Here is a 7041-nt window from a genome sequence, read left to right as displayed (position 1 = left end):
GAGGTATCAGACAAGACGACGCCTCTTCGTGCGACTTCTACAATCTACTCTTGGAGAAAATAATTCGAGCTGCAGAACTAAATAGAGAAGGTACCATTTTCTATAAGAATGTGCAGCTGCTGGGGTATGCCATGACAGATATCATTGACCTCAACATCCGCGCTGTGAGTTCTGCTTTCTCCAGAATGGTTAAGAAAGCGAAGCAAATGATGGTGAACGAACAAACAGTCGTATTCGCGACTAGGCAACCACGTCACTGTTGACAGTCATAACTTCGAAGTCGTAGATAATTTCATCTATCTTATAGTATTAACAACAACAACTTCGCCAGCCTCGAAATTCAACGTGGAATAGCTCTTGCTAACAGGAGCTACTTCGGACTGAGACGAACAAATCCTGTTATATGGTGCAGAGGCATGGACGATGAGAACATCGAATAAGTCGACCTTACGCGTTTTCGAGAGAAAGGTTCTGCAAAAGATTTATGGTCCTTTGCGTGTTGGCCACGGCGAATATCGCATTCGATGGAACGATGAGCTGTATGAGATGTACGGTGACATTGACACAGTTCAGCGAAGTTTCAACGTAGTTCAGAGGTTACGCTGCCTGTCATGTCGTCCAAATGGATGAAAACATTCCAGTTCTGAAAGTATTCGACGCAATACCCGCGGGGAGAAGTAGAGGAAGACCTCCACTCCGCTGGAAAGACCAGGTGTGTAAGGACTTGGCTTCGCTTGGAATCTTCAATTAGGGCCAAGCAGCCAATTGGATGTTGTGTACGACGCGTGGAGTTTTGTAATTGTCTATTTCTGGAGACCCATCGTTGAAAAAAATGTCTTACTACTTTACACATGAATATTGACAAGCTTGTCTTGGCCTAAACGCTTTTAGTATATTTTTTAGATTTTAGCATTATTTCTACGTACTTCATAACTCTTCAATTCTCTTAAATCAAATCTCTTTAACATCAATGCAAATATGTTGCAAGCACTATTAATTGCGAGTTTAATGTCGCTAATGCAAAAATTCTATGTGTCGCGGAAAATATGCAAAAAAAAGTATTTATGAAATTGAAAGCAAAAAATTGAAAAACCGCAATAACGACAAAGACCGACCGCAGCAACAGAAACGCCAACCACAAGTTGACAACAAACAAATAATAAATTGCAACAACAACAAAGCGCATGCAACTGCTGACAATTCAGCTGTTAATGAGCCGAGCGCTGAGCGCACAATGCATTTGATAACAGTTATTTTCCACAACGCACACCCAAACAAACACATACATATGTAGACAGGTGTGTGTGTGTTCATATAGGCTTAAGGGATTAATGCTGTTGGCATTAAAGTATTTGTTGCACATTTAATTTTTGCTATTTACATATTCAGCCATTATTGTTAACACGCCAGCAGCAATAATATCGCACGCCTTTACTGCTCACTTATAAACTTTAAAAATATTTAAATGCTGTAATGTGTTCATGTCGTCACTGTTGCTTATGTATAAATACAGTTAGCATATATCTATGTATGTAAGTATATGCAAATAAAAGTGGCTCGTAATGAGCTCGGCTGAGTGTTGAAGGACAAATGCAGTAATTATCCGCAGCTGTCAAATGATTGTAAATTATTTATTTATTTAGTGGATTTATTAAGCGAAATTTTAAAACACAACAACAAAACAACATTAATCCATAATAAAGTGTGTCTGTCTGTTTGTGTGCTAATGGCAAAGTGTAATAATTTTTAAATTCAATTACTTTCATTAAAATCGAAATTCATTAATAATTTTCTGTCCGATTGCTAGAAGCTTTAAAGTGCCAGTCATTAAAGAGTTCTAGTATTTTAAGGAAAGTTTTCAGAAATTGTTATAATTTTGACAAAAAAGTTGTTTTTTACAGATAAAATTTTTGAATTGTACAGAATACTCCCTTTTAAAGCCAGGGCCACGTTATACCCTCCTTCAATAGTTTCGGAAGTGTGAATCTGCGCAGTATCTAGGTTTAAATCTGGCTTCCGACTTCTATACACTTTTTTTTACATATCACTACGGACTAACCAGGCAGAACTTTAATTTTAAGGGGTTATATCTACTATCTATCTATTATGTTTGCATAGCGCTTACAACGCTTGCATATCAAAGGTATTTGAGAATATCCTTCGAAGTTGATCCAGCAAATTGTTTTGGAGCTGAGAGTAAGTGAAGTATTTTTTAGATTTGCTTCACTTAGAGTAGTCGTTTTCCAAAATATTAAACTTGTTCTTTTTTTCGAAACGTTTTTTTCAGAGTCGGCGAAGAAATTTTTTTTACATTCTTTTAGATATAATAAATTTTTCCTTTTTTTCTTTAGAGTACCCGGAAATTGTAAATAAAACGCTAAATTATTCGTTTTTCATCAATATTTATTTCGCCTTCACAGTAGTCCCCAACAGATTTAATACACTTATGCCAACGTTTTTTCCAGTCCTCGAAGCACTTTGTATAAACAACTTTTAGGATGACCTTCAGATCATTGAACGAACTTTGTTTTATCTCTTCGATCAACTAAAAACGGGTTCCACGGAGCGGTAAATTCAGTTTGGGGAACAAGAAAAGATCACACGGGACCAAATCTGGTGAATACGGTGGTTGATCGATGGTATTCATTGCGTTTTTGGCTTTAAATTCGGTCGCAATCGTGGCTCAATGCGATGGTACATTATCATCGTGTAAAATCCATGAATTGTTCTTCCACAATTCCAACCGTTTTCGACGGACGTTCTCACGCAAACGTTTCAATACTGCCAAATAGAACTCCCTATTGACCGTCCGAAACAAATTCATTATGTACCAAACCAGGAATATCGAAAAAAAATGAGCATCACCTTGATTTTGAGCGGCATTGGCGTAGTTTTTTTGGTTTTCGGCTCGTTTTTTTCCCTCCATTCCGATGATCGTTAACTTGTTTGCATGTGGGATCGGAATTTGCACGATAAAGCATGTCCAAAAAGACCTGTTTAGGATACTCTTTATGAAAGAAATTCGAGTCGAGCAAGATCGCGTTGCATACCCAAACTATCCAACAAAAATATTCGAAGGGATTCGCCGCGAGAGTCTCTAACACTAAGCACCATATTCTTCACTTTTTTAATATTTTCATCAGTTGACATGTCTTCAACGATCCCTCGTCCGTTTTTGAAGGTTTTGTAACACCCGTAGGCTTGTGTTTTTGATAAAACTGCATCACCGTAAGCCTTCTCAAACATCCGCAATGATTACGTACACGATTTGGTTAGAAATACATAATTTCAAACAAATTCCTTGTACTATATTTTTATCCACTGTAAATCGTAACGCACTGAGGTGCACCAACTTCAGCAGCTACTGTAAACAAATTGGTTGACACATCGCTCGCTTGTGCTTGAGTGATAAATCGCACTCATATTCGGGATAGTAATTAAGGACAGTCCTACCTTAGGAGGTTAAGAATATGCGAAGATAACTATAAATTATGTGGTAAAGGCTTACATCGAAGTTCTTCAACGTTTCCAATGCAGTAGATGGTAACTCTTGTCTTTTGACTTTGGTTCTACCCTCAATGGTACTGCTAGTGATTAAGTTCACCTTTGGGCTTTGAGCTTGAAAACAGAAAACTCAGTTTAAATACATCCAACACTTCTCTCTCGTCTTCAAATCTTTGGCGATTATATCCAACAGAGGCATGTACACTGAGACCCTGTAGTATTTTTCGCAAGTTCTCACGCAGAAATTTTCGCGTTTTTTTGTCGGCCGCATATTATTGGTTTTTCTTCGTCAACTTCGAGTTCTGCCGCCATTTCTTCGTGTCTGAATAAAGTGATCGAAAATGTTCCTCAGCTTTTTGCCTTCTTGGAAGATGGAGCTGAATGCAGCATCTATTTCAAGTTCTCTATCAAGCCGCGTCGTTTCAAATCTGCTTACGTATTTTTTCAGAGAGATAAAATTACAAATAAGACATTTAGCCATTAACATTTTTTGGGGAGTGAAATTTCCCCCCCTTTTCTCTCACTAATATGTATACATATGTACATATGTATTTTCAATTTGATTCGAAAATCGCTTTCAAAATCTAGGAACTTTAGGAACTATTTTTACTATTCCTTTCGGAAACTAACCACCGAAAAAAGTTTTTTTTTTTATTTTCTGTTTGTCTGCCAAATTAAGCAACACCAAAAGTCACTTTTTGACAATATTTTGGAGTTTTCACGTATCTCATTTAGACTTTTTTGGGAGGCTAAAATTCAAAAATTCTTTTTTCATTCAATTTGAATTGTTTTTACATTAACCTAACTTTTATATTTTCCTAAAATTATTATTTTATGAATGAAAAAACACAATTTAACCAGCAAATCGTATTGTAAGTGTTTACACACAAGTTAGTAAATAGAGCAAAATGTGAAAGAGTAGCAAAAACAAAAACTGAAAATGAAAAAAAACATGGAAAGTTGCAAACTACTTCAGCCACTATGTGTTTGTACAACGGGATAAGTAGCTAAAACTTTTGCGGCTATTAAAGTATTAAGTGCGAGTTGCAAGTAGCATCTCAGTGCTGCAGGCAGCAGACGCTAGGTTTCGCGCGATGCTTCCTCGCTACAACTACAACAATTACATTATGCGTTGTGCGAAGTCAACAAAACTTAAAATAATGAAGAAGAAGAAAAACTAAACTACAACAATAAACGGTAAATGTTAAAACAATAACATCAACAAACAAGTGCGACGGGTGAGAAGAGCGAGCGCACGGCAAGCGAAGGAATAACAGCGAGTCCTTTCTTATGGGCTGCCTAAGTAAGTGTGAAGGCTATGCCAACAGTTGCCGCAACGGTTTAACACCTGCTTTGCTTTGTGGACTTTAGTCTAGATATAGCATAAATGCATTTGAAATGATATTCGCGTGAAATAAACGGGAATTACTTGAGAAAAAAGGTTGCGAAATAAGGATCATTGTAAAGTTTGAAGTGGCGTTGGTGTTTGGCTTTTGAATTGCATTTTCTGGTGTTAAATCCTTTTTGACAACTTCTCTGAAACATACAACTTTGACATATCACATATGACAGAGGATAAGAGATTTATGGGCTTAAGTGCTGCTTGAACTGTGTGATATATTAAAATAAATAATTTTGAAAGTATTCCAACAGAGAATTGCGTAAATATTGAAACTCTTATATGTCTTACTTGTCAATACTAAAATGTGTTGTTTCGCTGAAATTGCAACCCTGCCACCTCCCGTTATATATACACATGAGTGCTTGTATCTGTGTTACCGTTATTCATATGTCTCTCCTTCATCTATTACTCACCTTTTTAAATCAATGTTGGCAAAAGTTTTATTGGATAAGTTTGTTAAAAAAATATACATGACAAAGGCAGGGGTCAACTTCAGCCAATGCCAACCTCTCCCTTCGATGCGAGCGAAGTTGTAACTTTGCATTTTAATTTCTCTCTTTGCTGTCTCGCGCCAGCGTTTGTAGCTATTCAGCGATTCTTGATTTACGTTTAACTTTCTGATTCGATTTGTTGTCGTTGATGTCGCTGCGAGTGAAAATCCGCAATCCACACTGATCCGGCAGTAAAAAAGTTTCTGTATTGGCGGGAAGGTCAAATGTGCATTGATAAGTGCTTAAGTTACAGTTGGGAAAGTTTCTCTGCGAATTTTTCCGTTGTTAATTTTTTTATTGCTTTTTGTTAGCAGTAGTTAACTGCACAGAGATCTTTTGTCGCTAATTTGATTTGTGTCAAGTGGCACAGACTTGTTCGCCAATTCATTGGAAGGTGATTGTGCAGAAAAGAATTCCAATTGTAATATGAATGTATTAGTTCAACTAAAGAGCTTAAATGTCCTTTTCTGAATATGAGATCGTACTAAATATGGCTTACGGAAGGGCAAGAGATATAGTTAATGCGGCTGCATGATGATTTTTAATTGTATTTTGTTGGTACAAATTTGTTTGCGAAATCTGGACGAAAACGAGGATATTGTTAGTACGAGCCTTTTGAAGGCCAAAAAAAATAGCTAAAGTCGTTCTGGCTCGTCTCTTTGCATGTCCGATTCTTAGTCAAAACTGACTAACGCATGCTAGAAATATTGGAACAATAGTAAAAGTTTATCCATTTTAAGGTTCCCTATTTTTTTTAAAGAAAAAACACAGAACTTCAAATTTAATGGGGAATGTTTATTATCATTCGAAAGAAAATTGTTTGACATATATTTTTTGAAGATTATTTCTTTGAAAAGTTGCCCGAGGCCAAGTCTCAGATGGTCCATCCGTTGAGTCCAAATTTCGATGACTCGTTCGAGCATTTCGTCTGGTAACTGGCGAATGACACGCGTGATGCTTTGCTCCAAAGCCTGAATCTAAGCTTAGTTGTACGCATAAACTTTAGACTTTACGTATTTCCACAGAAAAAAGTCTAATGGTGTGATACCATATGATTTTGGTGGCCAATTGACCGGCACAAAACGTGAAATTATCTGCTCACCGAAGTGTTCTCTCAATAAATCCATTGATTGATACGATGTTGGGGAAGTAGCGCCGAATTTTGAAAACAAATGTCGCCGAGATCACGAGCTTCAAATTTCAGACGTCAAATAGTTGGTTATCATGGCGGGATAATGGTCGCCATTTACGGTTACGGTCTCACCGGAATCATTTTTGAAGAAATATGGACCGATGATTGTACCGGCTCACAAGCCACAGCAAACCGTCTTGTTTTTTGGATGAAATAGCAGCTCTTGAATGTCTTTAGATTGCACTTGGTCCCAAATGCTGCAATTTTGTTTGTTTACATGCATTATCGAAGACCAAACTTTGTCTCGAAAGTCCTCGGATCTTCTTGGAATTTTTCAAGAGCCCATAGACCGCAGCGACGCTGTTAGAGAAGGTCGAGTGGCTTCAGCTCTTGCACAAGCTATATCTTGAAGGCTTTAAATTTTAAATCACACGTAAAATGCGCCAAGTCGTTCCATACGTCAGCCCGAGTTGCTGCGAACGGCGCCAAATCGATTCTTCACGATCTTCGTG

Source organism: Bactrocera tryoni, chromosome 5 (assembly GCF_016617805.1).
Source record: "Bactrocera tryoni isolate S06 chromosome 5, CSIRO_BtryS06_freeze2, whole genome shotgun sequence".
NCBI classification, from domain to species: Eukaryota; Metazoa; Arthropoda; class Insecta; order Diptera; family Tephritidae; genus Bactrocera; species Bactrocera tryoni.
This window is presented reverse-complemented; position numbering follows the sequence as displayed.